Source organism: Hemicordylus capensis, chromosome 1, assembly GCF_027244095.1.
Source record: "Hemicordylus capensis ecotype Gifberg chromosome 1, rHemCap1.1.pri, whole genome shotgun sequence".
NCBI classification, from domain to species: Eukaryota; Metazoa; Chordata; class Lepidosauria; order Squamata; family Cordylidae; genus Hemicordylus; species Hemicordylus capensis.
Window position 1 is genome coordinate 5532302 of NC_069657.1, and position 15955 is coordinate 5548256.

Here is a 15955-nt window from a genome sequence, read left to right on the forward strand (position 1 = left end):
GCCCCAAGGTGGAGAACCCCTGATTTAAGAGTAACATGTACACCAGGGCTGCACAACGTCAACCCTCCCGCAGATGTTAGACTACAGCTCAAAGCTGTCCAACCCTTATATTATATTAATATGTTAATGTGTGAATTCTCTGGTACTGTCGATAATACCAATGGACAGGTTGCTGACCTATTGTTTTTTCTTGATTATCTAGGCGCTGACTCTTTTTAGGTGATGGTTTCACTAGCTGCATAATGGATGGATAGGTTGGTAGATATTTAGGGGACATTATCTCATGATGTTTTATTGTCTTCACATTGTATGTTTATGACTGCTTTTGGTCTGGTTGCTGACTGTAATAAAATGACTGACTGACTGACTATAGTGAATTGGACATCAAAATATTTGCTAAAGCAGTTGATAATGACTTTGAAACTTCCCGGTGTGACTGGCAAGGTTTCAGCTTATTACAATATGAATTAATCCGATGGCAAAAAGCATTTTGGGGGAATGAAAATGTTTTATTGAAACAATGAATCTGTGGGGGAAATTTCCACCCTACATTAATTGATTGATTGATTGATTGATTGACTGCCTAACTCCAAAGGCTCCAGGCAGTTCACAAAAATAAATGCAAGAAAAACAAAACAAACGGTTAAAAACAGCAATTTAAAAATTTAAAACATTCGGAGATTACTAAAAGCCTGGCTAAAAAAATGTGTCTGAAGGGCTCTTTTGAAAGCTGGCAAAAATGTTGAACCACGAATGTCTATACGGAGCACATTCCACAGCCTAGGAGTGACTACGTACAGACTACATCAACCTAACATACGATCACCCCTGCTAGATCAGGCCCAAGGAAGCCCATCCAGTCCAGCATCCTGTTTCCCACAGTGGCCCACCACATGCCTCTGAGAAGCCCACAAGCAAGAGGCGAGAGGGCATGCCCTCTCTCTTGCTGTCGCTCCTCCTCTGCAACTGGTATCTAGAGGCATCGTGCCTCTGAGGCTGGAGGTAGTCCACAGCCACCAGACGAGTAGCCATCGGTAGACCTGTCCTCCATGAATTTGCCCAAGCCCGTTCTAAAGCCACCCAAGCTGGTGCCCAGCCCATCACCACATCCCATGGCAGAGAATTCCACAGGTTAATTATGAGTGTCCATCTGATAGCTTCAGACTCTTGGAGAGGGTGAACTGATTCAGACGTAACGCAAATCATGATTTGACCACCCGCACCCAGCTGGTCCTCATTTCCCTGCTGTATTTGCGGCTGGGTGCATGAACAAAAATGCACACCTAGCAATGAACATGGCAGGGGAATGAGATCTGGAGAGCTTGTGCCGCCCTCTGAGACTCTGATCATGCCCCCTTGAGTGGGACGGCACATGCAGGGGCATCACTGGTGTGTGTGTGTATCCCCCCCCCCAAATGCAGCAGGGCCACCAGGATAGGGGTGGACACGGATTGCTGCCCCCTTGCGATGCCACTGTACATCTAGAGGCACCTGGACTTCGGGGCCAAAGCCCAGGGCCTCCTCACCCCCTGGGGGCCCCCAAATCTTCTTTAGCCTGTCCTGGGTGGTGTGGTTTGTGCCCTCCAGAACCGACGGGTTAAAAAATGATGCTTAGCGGGCCAGGGGGCGGGGCACTCCAAAGGCCTTTCGGGCCAGGCTCCCAAATCACCTAGGTGCACCTCGGCTCCCATCTGAGCTTGCCAGTTTTGTACAGCGCCTGGCCTGGCACGAGGAGGCGAAATATCACAGGCACCTGACCTGACCGCCGGGATACAGCGAGGACGACGAAGATTGATAGGCCGCTTTTCAACCCAAAAGTTCTCAAAGCAGTTTAGGTAGAAAAAGAATAAAGAAAGACGGCGTCGTGGGACGGTTGCTCAGAAAGTCCTGCTGCTTCTCCTGGGGTTACAGGTCCGGCTTCCCCAGAGCGCCGTTTGGTCTGATGGGGAGATCCGAGCGCCGGGTGGCTTCCTGCCTGCCTGCCTGGTACTGAAAGGGGCCCGCCGGGACTCTGACTGGGCCAACCCGGGCGAGCGAGCGTGCAATAATGAAAACACTCTGCACATTCTCAGAGCGGCCCCCCCCGACTGGCAGCTCCCTCCTGTCTCGGGATCGGGGCCTGAAGAAGGGCTTCATCCGGGCGAGGCCAAGCCACTGCCCCCGAGGCTGCCTGCAGCTGCGCCCGCCACTCCCCCAAGGCGAGCGTGCGAGGGGAGGGCTCCGGCCGCGGCTCTCCTCCTCCTCCTCCTCCCGGGCGTTCCCAGCGTGCCAGCCCGCCCGCCCTCTCCGCGAGCCGGGCCGGCCTCTGCCTCCGCCTCCCTCCCGCCCTTCTCGGTTCCGGCCACGGTCGAGAACCAGCGAGGGGGCTGAGGGGCTGGCGGAGCTGCGGGCGGCGCCGGGGCAGCGAGCGATGCCGCCGCAGGCTGCGCGGGAGGGCGCAGGGCCCTGACACTGGTAAGGCCCGGCCGCGTAATTGCGCACGGACGGGATGGCCAGGCGCGGGCTGCCGGGGAACGCTAGCCGAGGGCAGTGCGCCGGGCGGCCACTAGAGGGAGCCTCTGGGGCGGAGGAGGGAAGATGGGGCAAGAGATGGAGCGGGGGGGGCACTGGGTTGCCGGGGGGGGGCCCTGGGCCTGATGAGAACGTGAGATACGCCGGCCCTTTGGGGTGCCCTCAGAAGCTGAGGGATGGGGGGGGGCTGTGAAGGGAAATGAATGGGGGGGGAAGAGTGGAAGGAGTTGCGGGGGGGGGCGCATTTGGGTGCAAGGGGTCGTCGGCAGATGGGGGGTGTTGCCACCTGCCGTGGATGGGGGCGCCCTGGGGGCATCTCGGAGAAGTACAGCTGCTTTGGGAGGGGTGTCTGGGGGCGCTTTTTTGGCGAGGCGACGTGCTGGGGGCGGGGGGGGGGCTCCCGAGATCGGGAGCTGCCATGGCGAGTAAGGAGGGAGTTGCGGGGGGGCGGGTGTACGGAGCTTTTCCGGGCGCGGGGAGCTGTTGTGATTTGGGGGGGAGGCACGCAGTATGCCTTGCGGAGAAGGGGGGCGTCGGTTCTGGAGGAGGCCCCTCCCGTGTGTGTGTGGGGGGGCGCTGCCATGCGGTTGTGTTGTGATGATGTGTGGGGGGGAGGGGGGGCGCCTGCCTGAGAGGAGAAGCTGGCTGTGTCTGCTGGGGGGCGGGGGGGCGGGACGGGGCGGGGGAGGGAGCGAGAGATCGGCTCCTCTCTGCCCCCTCTGGGGCCGCCCCCTCGAGATGCTAATGTGTCGCCCGGGCGCTCCCCCCTCCTGCCCGCCCGGCCGGCCGCTGGCCCTGAGCGCTCACAACAAAAGCGCGCTCCTCCTCGTTGCAGGCGGCTCGCTGGAGCAGGAGGCGGCCGCGCGGTTCTCGGGGCAGGTGAGTCCGCGGGCTGGCGCGGAGGAGGGGGCTGCTGCAGGCTTCGTGGCCAGGCGGCAGCAGCGGCGAGGACTGGCCGCTCCCCCGCCTTGCTTGCGGGCGCCGGGCTTGGCTGGCAGCAGGCGCCGCTTGGCCAACTCTGGGCGCAGAGAGTCCCGCGTGGCTGGCTGGAGAGGGAGTCGGGGCCAAAAGCCCCACTTCGGAGAGATGCGATTCCCCCGCCCCGGGCGCCTTTACCCCCCAGCCAAGGATGCTCTGATCGCACCTGCCGGCTGCCGCCGCCTGGCAAGGCAGACTGCCGCTTTCTCTCCCCCCCACCCCGCCCCGCGCGCGCCTTTCGCTCAGCTTGGACAATGGAGAAAGCGGGCCGGGGGGGCGCGCGTCTAGTCCGTGCCATTGTCTCTTGCCCCTGGCCAGGCGAGGCGCGCTGCCGGCTTCGGCCTTGAAGACTGCGAGGGGGGCGCGGAGGGAGCGGGAGCCCCGCGGCGGAGAGGGATCCTCGCCCTCCGGCGCGCTGGCGGGGCTCCGGTGCCGCGCGCTTGCCGCAAGTTTCCGCTCCGCCTGGGCGCGCTCGAGGAGGCGAGGCGCGCAAGAGGGTCTTCAACTTCACGCCGCGTCCAGACTGTTGCTAGCCGGCGGCGGCGGGGCCACCGCGGGAGAGGCCCCGGCGGCTGCCGCCCTCCGCACCCTGGAGCGCTGCTTCCCCCCGACGCTCTCTCTGGAAGGCAGCTCCTCCGAGCCGGCGGCATCTGCTGTCTGGCGTTGGAAACCAGCGAGCCGGAGGTCGCCTCGGTCCAGAAGCAGCTAGGAAGGCAGGCAGGCAGGCAGGGGGCTTCGGCTTCCCAAGAAGGCAGGAGGGCAGGAGGAGGAGGAGACCGCCTGGAACTGCGGCTTCTCTCCTTTCTAAAGTTGGGGAGATCAGAAAAGCTCACAGTAGCCCGTTATGTCGGAACCGCCAAGGATGAAGGAAGGAAATGTAGCGGGGTGTGTGTGTGTGTGTGTGTGGCGGGGGGGGGGAGCGTTTGCTGTGTGACTGTGCTTTGGAGTATCTTTCTCCCCCCCCCCTGAAAACTTTGCTAAAACGAGCCAGTAAAAAAGGCTGCGGTGAATCAAGATGTTTCTCTCCAGGATCTTAATTAGATGTCCAGTGTTCTGCCAAGCTCTCTGGCGCTGATAGACTGGGGAACAAAAGATTTTTCAGAAACGACAGTGTAGCAAGCTTGCCAATTACGCAATTACTATTCCCCGACAAAAGTGGAGATTATGGGGCAGGCAGGATACAAATGCGACGTATAGTTATATGTTGCTTTTCAACAAAAGTTCCCAAAGCGGTTTTCATAGATATAAATGAGTTGATGAACTAAATAAAATGGCTCTCTGTCCCCAAAGGGCTCACAGTCTAAAAAGGAAACATGAGAGACCCCAGCAACAGCCACTGGAGGGATGCCGTGCTGGGGGTGGAGAGGGCCAGTTGCTTCCCCCCCCCCAATAAAGAGAATTGCCACTTTTAAGAGGTGTCTCTTTGCCCAGTTAGCAGGCAATGGAAAGGAATGTATTAACGAGGCTGAGCTCCTTGGCAGATTAGCCAAGGATAAAGTCACGTAGAGAAACTCCATAAATTGATGGTAGTCACTCTGAAATAGCAGACGCTGTTACTCACCTACACTCCCCTGCTACATGATTTGGCGCTTACCTTCTCAGAGCAGGGGGAGCAGGGAAGTATACCTTGGGGGGGCTTGTCTTGTGTTGTGCAGGAGGTCTGCTGAGTTCTTGCACTTCATCACCCATCTTGTGATTTTTTTTAAAAAAAAAGCAAAACAAACACAGATGGGGACATTGTCTTTCCCCTTCCCCTTATTAGTGGGAGGGCTTGTTGTTGAAAGACCCTATTACGATGCAAATTCCGGTGCGTCTTGAATATTCAGGACCCTTGTGTCTGTTTTAGAGCTATTACCATAAATTTATGGCGTTTCTCTATCCTTGGCTAATCTTCCAAGGAGCTCAGCCTGGTTAATGAAATTCCTTTTCATTGCCAGCTCAAAGAGAGTTCTTCATTATTTTGACTGGAAACGTAGCCAGTGCCGAATAATAATCGGATGTGGAGACCGAGGGAGGGACGTGGTGATTAATGATCACGACTCACAGAAATGCCTGGAATTGGGAGACACACGGGACGGCTCTGCTCAGTGGCTAAACACAGTTGCCATCTGGGAGGCGGACTTTCTCGGTGACCCTTGAAGAGGGAGACTTGAGCAGCTTGCCTGGTGATTGACTGCTACCATGGGTGCCGTTGGCTGCTTTGTGTCCCGGCCTCCATTGGGGCCTCTCCTGTCCTGTCTTGATGAAGCATTGTCTGTTTCTGTGGGTGAGCGGTATTCAAGCGACGAGAAAAGAGGCTGGCAGGCAACCCTTGGGATGGGTGCAAGGAGGAGGAGATGGGTGGGAGACCCAGTTGGGATTGCCACCTTTGCCATTTCTTCGAATAAGAACAGCCCTGCTGGATCAGGCCCAAAGCCTATCCCGTCCGGCATCCTGTTACACACGGTGGCACCACAGATCCCTCTGGAGAGCCCATAGGCAAGAGGTGAGGGGCTGTTTCCTCTGTCTGGCTGTTGCTCTCCTGCCATTGGGAAAGTGAGGGCGTCTTGCCTCTGAGGCTGGAGATGGCCCATAGCCACCAGACGGGTAGCCATTGATAGACCTGTCCTCCATGAATTTGTCTGAGCCACTTATAAAGCCATGGCAGAGAATTCCATGGATTAATTATCCGCTGTATTAAAAAGTAATATATTTTTAAAGGGGATGGGCTGCTCTGGGAAGCTTGCATCTGCAAGCTTGCATGCAGAAGGCTCCAAGTTCGCACCCTAACATCTCTAAGATAGGGCACAGAGCAGTGTTCCCTCTAACAGGGGTTCCCAGATGTTGTTGACTACAACTCCCATAGTTTCCAGCCAAAGGGCATCGCAGCTCGGGATGCTGGGAGTTGTCGTCAACAACATCTGGAATTCTCTGTTAGAGGGGATGCTGGCACAGAGAGAGAGAGAGAGAGACTCCTGCCTGCAGCTATGTGGAAGCCACTGCCAGTCACTGTAGACAATACTGAGCTAGATGGAGCAACGGGCTGTGAGTTGTTGGTGTTTACTTTGGTTTGCTTGAGATCTTTTGACGTGTGTAAAGTGTAAAGTGTGCCGTCGAGTCGGTGTCGACTCCTGGCGCCCACAGAGCCCTGTGGTTTTCTTTGATAGAATACAGGAGGGGTTGACCGCTGCCATTTCCCACGCAGTATGAGATGATGCCTTTCAGCACCTTCCTATATTGCTGCTGCCTGATATCGGTGTTTCCCATAGTCTGGGGAACATACCAGCGGGGATTCGAACTGGCAACCTTCTGCTTGTTAGTTAAGGATTTCTTAAGCATTTTTCTGTTTTTATGGCAAGTTTGTAAGTTCTGTCGACTTGCTTGCAAGTCTGTGGCTCAGTACACCCTCCTGAGAGGAAGGGGCCGTCGTTCTGGGGTAGAATACTTGGCTTTGTGCACAGTCTAGATCCAGCTGTAGCGCAGGGAAGGAGCATCTGCCTGCTTGCATGCAGAAGGTCCCAGATTCGCTCCCTGGCAGCATCTCCAGGTAGGGCTGGGAAAGACCCCTTCCTGAAGCCCTGGAGAACTGCTGCCAGTCAGTGTAGACAGTACTGAGTAAGAGGGACCATTAGTCCTGACTCGGTAGAAGGCCGCTTCATGGGTTCCAATGATCTCTAGGATCTTTCTGCTGGATCTCCCTGCCCCCCCCCCAAACATTACAATGCAAATTCTGCAAGCCGCCTTACCTGCTTTCTGAGGCTAGTACTCTTGCTGCTCTGTGGTGGTGACACCCAACTGCTCAATTAAGAGGCTGTTAATTGCCTGACTACTTGACAATTAATCAGTCCACAACACCTGCAGCCTGCAGAGTAATTGAGAGCGATGGGGAAACTAGCGAGTGTCGTAAAGAAATCTCTTGCTTGGCCTCGCATTTGGGTTTGAAGACTGTTTCCTTCCAAGGCATCCACAGAACTTCCCAGCTTCTCCTGAGCAGCCCACAGAAAAAGTCTCCCTTAGCTGCTGCTTAAACCCATAGATTGAAATGTGGGCTTTGGCAAAACAATGGCCTAGAGCACCAAGAAGGCGGTGGCATCTTCTTAGAAAACATTTCTTCCTCTCTCACTCTTGCACTCTCACATTCACACATACATGTGTAAGACTCTTCCCCCAGTCTCTAACTTTGGTAGTCAATTGACGGTTGAGGGCAGGCCAAAGGAAGTGCTTCTTCACAAAATGTTGACCGGTGGTTATCACTTCCACAGTAGGTGTTGATGGCCACAGGCTTTAAAAGGGGATTAAACACATTAATGGGAGTTTGGTTTGAAATAATGGCCAATGGAAGCTAAATGGAACCTCCATATTCAGGAGCAGTCTTCCTGGGGCTGGTTGTTGACTCCATGCCCAGTTTGTGAGTGGTCCAAGGAAGTCTCTGGCTGACTGTGTTTGGCTGGTTGTGAACACAGCATCTAACTGGATCTTTGCATATACAATGGGGCCCCATCACTGGATCATCCTTGGACTTGTGCATTGAGTATGGATTCATGATGGATTGACAATGGCACATTTTAACTGTGTCATTGATATGGCTTTGTTTTTTAAATCTGGTACTTTGGGGATATATTCTTTTTATGCTTGTTTACTAATTCAGTTGTTGGACTGTTCATATTTTATTATGATCATTTTATTTTGACAATATAATTTGAAAATGTATTGCCTTGGGTTCTTTTGCAAGTTGGTTGGTTGTGTGTGAACCCAGTTATGGGTCTCTTTCTGTTTCCTTGTCTGTGGTTGGAAGCGGCCTACTGCTGGAGCTCATGAGCTTGGGTCCCTAGATCTTGTTGGACTATTTATTTACTATTTATTCAACATGTTTATACTCTGTTCCTCCAGTACCCTACTGCTCGGGGCGGCTCACAACATTAATAAAATAGATACAAAGTAAAATAAGGCTAGTAAAGTTAACCCAATTAAGTTAAAAGACCAGCCTAAAATCCCAATTAAAATTACATTTTTTAAGCTTTCAAATTAAGCGTTTTTTAAATAGCGAAAAACTGAGAACAATGAAGACTAAATAACCTACCAGATATAAGCAGCAGATGAAACATTAAAAAGACTCTTTTAAAAGATGTGTTTTAAACTGTTTTTTAAAAGCACTGAGGGAGGGAGCATGGCAAAGCTCTTTGGGGAGGGCTTTCCAAAGCCGAGGAACCACAGCTCCCAACATGCGCACCTGCAATGGCCATTCTGGATGCAGACCTTTAATCTGGTCCAGTGGGGCCATTGCTGTGTTCCATAACCTGAGAACAATACAGATCAATCCATCAGTCTTGATTACGGTTACAGATAGGCATAAAGTATAAGGGTGATTACATGTTAAAAGTGAGAGTAGATAAAAAGTGATTACATATACAATGGTACGTATTTATCCTAAAAGGACTATGAACAATACAGATAGTAACATTATATTTATTTTTCATTAGTATTACATTTGTATCCACCGTTTCTCTAAAAAGTTTGGATTGGTTACATCCAGATAATAGTCACAAGGTAGTTCAACTTCTGGGAGCAAACCCAATAAAAATGGTCAGGACGCCTGGTAAACTCCAGGCATTTTACACACACACACACACACACACACACACACACACACACACACACACACACAGAGACAGAGAGAGATTAACTTAGTTAGCGTTTATACTCCTTCAGGAGAGGAGAGCTGGTCTTGTGGTAGCAAGCATGACTTGTCCCCTTAGCTAAGCAGGGTCTGCCCTGGTTGAATATGAATGGGAGACTAGAAGTGTGAGCACTGGAAGAGATTCCCCTCAGGGGATGGAGCTGCTCTTAGAAGAGCAGAAGGTTTCAGATTCTGGCGGCTTCTCCAAGATAGGGCTGAGAGAGACTCCTGCCTGCAGGCTTGGAGAAGCCGCTGCCTGTCTGTGAAGACAGTTTTGAGCTAGATGGACCAAGGGTCTGACTCCGTATATGGCAGCTTCCTATGAATTGCTGAGTCAGTTGTGGTTCAGACCCTGTGATGCAGAGGGTGGGGCCTGGGAGCTAAGGGATGGGGCCTGACATCAGGGGTGGGGCTAGGGAGGGGAGGAGCTTAGTGGCTCCTGGTGAGGTTAGAAGGTCTGATTCTGTCTAGAGCCTGGTGGTCAGTTGCTTTTCCTCTGGTTTTAAAAGACTCAACAGCAGTTGTTGGGCGGGGAATATGGAGTGGGGCCATAGTGAGGGGAGAGGGGTCTTGATGCCCTGCCATGGTCCCTGCCTGGATTGCAACCCCAGCTCTGATTTGCCCTGGGAGGAAAGCCCATGGGGCTTTCCACTTGGGACAAACACAAGCCACAGTGTGCACACTTGGGATCAGAAATGCAAGCATGGTGGGTGGAGCTTGTGCCCAGGGTGCCATTCCCATGCTCCTAATCCAGACTGAGAGCTCCCCACAGAAATTGCCCCTGGGTGCCTGTGGTAGCTCTCCTCCTGACCCAGACAGCAGCTGCAGGAGGCTCAGTCCAGAGTGGGGCTGTGGCTGAGGCAAAGCCCCCTCCCCCATATTCTGGTCTGGATCCAGACCCACCCCCGATGCAACTAGAACTGAGTAAAGAACAAGTTGTTCTAGTAAGAACTAATCAGCCTACTTTCCTTTCATTGTCTCTACAACTGGACTAAATTTGGTTCAAATCGAGGTCAACAAGTTAGATCTCTTGCACCTCAAATGTTCATGTGTCTACCATCTTGCATTGGGTTGGATGACATCCTTACCAACCACATCACTGAGGTGTCCCTGTGTGTCACTCACTACAACTGTAGCAAATTTGGTTCAGATAGGTTAGATAGTCCTCAGGTTAGTGCACTTGTGCCTCAAAAGTTCACATGTCCAACATCTTGGATCAGGGTGGATGACATCACCACAAACTACACCATTAGGGCATCCCTATGTGTCCATGCAGATGTAGCAAATTTGGTTCAAATTGGTTAGATTGTCCACAAGTTAGTGCACTTGTGCTTCAAAAGGTTATGTGCCTGCCATCTTGAACTGGGTTGGATGACATCATCACAATCTATGCCATTGAGGTGTCCCTATGTGACCCTACAGCTGCAGCAATTTTGGTTCAAATTGGTTAAGCAGTTCACAAGTTAGCCCACTTGCACCTCCAAAGTTTATGCATCTGCCATCTTGAATTGGTGTGGATGGCATCATCACAAACTATGCCATTGATGTGTCCCTGTGTGTCACTCACTGCAACTGTACCCAATTTGGTTCAAATGGGTTAGGCAGTCCACAGATTATCCCGCTAGCACCTCAGATGTTCACGCAGCTGCCATCTTGAATTGGAGTGGATAACATCATCACTCACCATGCCATTAGGACATCCCTATGTGTCTCTACAGCTGTAGCAAATTTGGTTCAAAACAGTTAGGTGCTTTACAAGTTAGAACATAAGAACAGCCCTGCTGGATCAGGCCCAAGGCAGCCCATCTAGTCCAGCATCCTGTTTCCCACAGTGGCCCACCAGATGCCGCTGGAAGCCCACAGGCAGGAGTTGAGGGCATGACCTCTCTCTCCTGCTGTTGCTCCCCTGCAACTGGTTTTGAGAGGCATCATACCTCTGAGGCTGGAGATGGCCCACAGCCACTAGACTAGTAGCCCTTGATAGACCTGTCCTCCGTGAATCTGTCTAAGCCCCCTTTAAAGCCCTCCAAGCTGGTGGCCAACACCACATCCCATGGCAGAGAGTTCCATAGATTAATTATGCGCTGTGTGAAAAGGTACTTCCTCTTGCCAGTCCTAAGTTTCCCAACCTTCAGTTTCATGGGCTGACCCCTGGTTCTAGTGTTGTGAGAGAGCGAGAAAATTTTCTCTCTGTCCACTCTCTCTGCTCCATGCATGACTAAGGGGAGACTTCGATCACGTCTCCCCTTAGTCGCCTCTTTTACAAGGTAAAGAGGTAAAGAACCCCAGATGCTGTTCTGTTTAGCTGCAGGGCTCTGGGTGCTTTTCCGAATGACTGAAACCCTCCGGTCACCTTTTGGAGTAAGTCAACACCTAGGCATGGTCAGAGTTCCCTAGAACAGCGAGTCCCAGATGATGTGGACCGTAACTCCCCTCATCCCCAGCTGCAATGGCCAAAGGCAGGGGGGCTCTCCAACCCCACCTTCCCTTGCAATAACAACAACAAGAACAACAGCAACATCGCAGGCTTGCAAGCAGAGCATCAAACTGTGGTGAGCAAAGAGAGTTATTCTCAGTGGGCCTTGACAAGGTTGCCTTGTAAAGCTCGACACCTCTCCGTCAGCTTTATCCAGCAGCTTGGAGTCTGCATTGGAGTCCGTGTCTTTCATGCCTGAAGCATTTTCAAGCTTCTGACAGCTGGAGCACCTTTGCTTTTCTGCCGTGAAATTGGAGGCAAAACTTCACTCTTCTGCTCGAAAAGCTTTACTTTTCTAGAGTGTGTCTGGAAGAGAGTGTTCAGGGGCTGAGGGGAAGATGCTGGAAGGGGATGCAAAGGAAGGAGAGCTAGTCTGGTGGTAGCAAGCACAAATTGTCCCCTTTGCTAAGCAGGGCCTGCTCTGGTTTGCATTTGAATGGGAGACTACATGTGACTGTGAGCGCTGTAAGATGTTCCCCTTAGGGGCTGGAGTATCTACAGGCAGGAGTCTCTCTGACCCTGCCTGCAACCTTGGAGAAGCCACTGCCAGTCTGTGTAGACAATACTGAGTTAGATAGACCAATGGCCTGACTCAGTAGAAGACAGCTTCCTAAGACCCATCAGGCGCTAACTTGACTGTACCCTGGAACTAATACACACACACACACACACACACACACACACACACACACACACACACACACACACCTGATACCTGACACCTGGCTTTGTCCCTAAATTCACCCTGTGAACCAGTGTTTTTGGAATCTACCCTTCGTTCTAGACCAAATTGAACATATTTAGGAATTGCATTCTCTGGTCCATTTGGGTTCAGAATGATGCCATTTTCGGCCTCCTGCTCCCCACCTGTGTCCCACGGTGACATCAGAAATGCTCAGCAGAGTTAGTTGTTTTCGGTTCTCTTTTAGCTCACAGGAGGACTAACCTCTCTCGTGTTAATTTAAGTTAATTTAATTCAATCTTTTTAAGGTGTTGACCTTGTGCAACGCAGGGAGGTGTGATAAATTTACAGGTCAGAGGGTACCTCCCTGTCAGTTGTAAGGAAACCAAGCCCTATATTGCATTCTTCCATCACCTAGAGATATCTGGTGCCTCCCTAATACCTTTTCAGGGCATTGCAGCCAGCAGAGTTCTTAAAATAGCCACCAGCCTCTTGTCCAAGCGAGAAGCTCTTGCTTTTCTTGCGGAACCATCTGTTCTAACTTAAACCTCCAGGGGAAAAAAAATCTCAAGGAGCATTAAAGTTGGGGCTTGGACCATCCTTGCCCAGGTTAGGGTGAGAGGCTGGGCTGGGGGGCGGGGAGTAGTGCTTGGAGGATGGCGACCCCTTTTGAGTGGGGTGCGGTAAGGGTTTCTAGGGGCTTGGCCCAGTGGGAAAGTCTCCTCTGCAACCCTGGCTGAAAGTGGGTGGGAGTTGTACAAGAGCACCTGCGAGAGGAGAGCTGGTCTTGTGGTAGCAAGCAGGACTTGTCCCCTTAGCTAAGCAGAGTCCACCCTGGTTTGCATTTGAATGGGAGACTAGATGTGTTCCGGGAAGAGCATCTAGGTTCCAAGTTCTCTCCCTGGCAGCATCTCCAAGAGAGGGCTGAGAGAGACTCCTGCCTGCAACCTTGGAGAAGCCACTGCCAGTCTGTGTAGACAATACTGAGCTAGATAGACCAATGGTCTGACTCCGTATATGGCAGTTTCCTCCTATGTTCCACCTGTAGCTGATCTATTCTGCTCTGTGGCGCTTCCTCAGCTGTGCTCTTTCCACAACCAGCTGTGGCTGCCGCCTGCTCACACAGCTCTCTTCTTATGCCCTTGGATGGAGAGCAATGGAAGAGGCCCCCTCCAGACACTCCCGCTGCACTCTCAGCTGCCAGGCCATCTGGAGGGGCGATGAAAAGCCCCACAGTCAGTTCTGCCTTTTGTAGTAGGCGTTTGGTCTCTCCCCCCCTCCCTCCCCCCTCCGCACACTTGCGATCTTCTCTTCCTTTCCTGACATCTTCCAAAAGGACCTGAACCAAGCTAGGAATGGTTCAGAAAGTCTTCAGTGCATTTAAAACACCCCAGGAGTGGGCGACAATAGCCCTATTTAGACATTATGTTCCACACTCATGCAACGAGTGTCCAGTGTATCCAGGTACAGTTATTCACACGTTATGCTGAACACAGGCACACAGTCCACTTCCTATCTGTACCAATCATTTGAGGGGCCTGGAACCAGGTTCAGTTTTAAAATGAATGCAGGTACAGTTATTCACACACAGGTGTGTACCTGTGTACAGACATCTGTACAATCATACCACATCACGTCTGAATAGGGCTAATAACTTGGCCCGATGTTGAGGATCTTGATGGCTGCATGTGCTCTCCTCCAATATGGGGTTGCTACCTTAGTACATGAAAATGTGAGCTACCCCCTACTGAGGAGGAGGCTGAAATTCATCCGTTGTGCCTGGAGGAACTGATTCGAGAAGTTGAAACTGCACCTGGCAGATGTTTGTCTGATGCCTCTGTAGCAAGTGACTGGGTAATCTCCACCTCTTGAATTTCTGCCTGGATAATCACCTCCCTCCCCAAGCCTGATGATGTGACTGCAAGATCTGTCCAGCATCACCCTCAATGGAGAGGATAGAGGAGGAACCTCATGTATGTTTGCTTGCTTAAAAAAAATAACACGGCTCAAGGTGGTAGAAGACAGGATAGTGAGTTTGGAGTGGGACATAGGTTCAAATCCTGCCTCTTCAATGATGTGGCCCTAGCCAGATCAGGCTGCCTGTCTTTTTAAATAGGAGCTGTGCAGTATCCTATCACACTGCATTGTTGTGAGGATGTCACATCATTTCTAATCATTATTACAAGTGTTGTCACAAATTAGCCATTTATAAAAGCATTGTCTAAAGTTCTTAGGTTCTCAGTGTTAGACAGGTGGGTAGGTATTGTAAGGAGTCCAGAATCCAGTGCGGTTTTCTGCAAACAGGGCACAAAAATAAATTGATTGTTCCCCGGAAGACTTAGCTGAGGGAGAATAAGCAGTTGCCAGGAAACATCTAGACTCTTACCTGTCACCTGGATACGTGGGCGATTGGCCAGGATCCGTGGGCAACTGTAGATTGCCTCTACAAGGTTTTCTTTTAAATGGAGACCGGCTTCCCAACCTGATTCCTGAGATAAACTGAAGTTTTGATCTAACTGTATACTGATTGAGACCACCTCAGATTTTAAAAACAAGCCAAAGTTTAAAGACAAGCTTAAAGACAAGCCCCAAACCACAAATCTCCGTCACGTCTGCATCCTGCTCTTTCTTCAAGGGGCTCAGGTGCAAATGCATAAGCTTCTTTCTTCTCCCTCATGTATTTTTTCCTAGTGACTGAAAGGCAGGGAGCTTTATGGCTGAGCAGAATCTGAACCCAGGACCTTTGCTCCAGCTCCATCAACTGATCTCTTCCTCCAGTGGTTCAAAACCCCAGATGTTGGACTACAACAACCCCCATCATGGCCTTCAGCCATTATGGCAGAGGATGGTGGGTGTAGTCCAGGGCTGCTCAGCTTCGGCCCTCCTGCAGATATTGTCCCAGAGCAAGTGGCTCTGGGCCACCGTGGCTGGTGTTTATGGGAGTTGTAGTCCAAAAACAGCTGGAGGGCTGGCCTGGTGTAGTCATGTTGCAGTACGCAGGAAGCTGCCCACACTGAGGTATTGTCTACACCAGGGATTCTCAACATTGGGTCCTCAGATGATATTGGACTTCACCTCCCATAATCCCCAACCAAAGGCCACTGGGACTGGGGATTATGGGAGTTGAAGTCCAATAACATCTGGGGACCCAACGTTGAGAATCCCTGGTCTGCACTGACTGGCAACTATGGGGAGACGTGGTTGAGGTCTATAAAAATTACACATGTTGTGGAGAGAGTGGAGAGAAAGAAATTTCTCTCTCACACACACAACACTAGAACCACACCATGAAACTGAAGGTCGGGAAATTTAGGACCAACAAGAGGAACTACTATGGAATTTTCTGTCACAGGGTGTGGTGATGGCCACTAGCTTGGATGACTTTAAAAGGGGCTTAGTCAAATTCATGGAGGGCAGGTCTATGGATGGCTACTAGTCCAGTGGCTATAGGCCACCTTCAGCCTCTGAGGCAGGATACTTCTCAATCCCAGTTGCAGAGGAGCAACAGCAAGAGGGAGGGCATGCCCTCACCTCTTGCCTGTGGGCTTCTCCGAGGCGTCTGGTGGGCCACTGTGTGAAACAGGGTGCTGGACTAGATAGACAAAGACCTTGTGCCTGATCCCGCAGGGCTGCTCACATGTTCTTATCTCCA

At 51.7% G+C, this 15955-nt stretch overlaps 1 protein-coding gene across 13 annotated transcripts in view; it reads left to right on the plus strand.

The window, feature by feature from the left end:
• The first annotated feature begins 2119 nt into the window (after positions 1-2119).
• Positions 2120-15955, plus strand: part of NIN (ninein) — a 159714-nt gene continuing 145878 nt past the window's right edge. For 5 of the 13 annotated variants that reach the window (XR_008305432.1, XR_008305434.1, XM_053242521.1 and 2 more), the window contains exon 1: positions 2124-2454. The gene's annotated coding sequence lies outside the window, so the exon portion shown is untranslated. Of the gene's footprint in view, positions 2455-3279; positions 3391-15955 lie in introns of those variants that run through there. The other 8 variants (XM_053242456.1, XM_053242487.1, XM_053242554.1 and 5 more) reach the window with 5 other exon arrangements.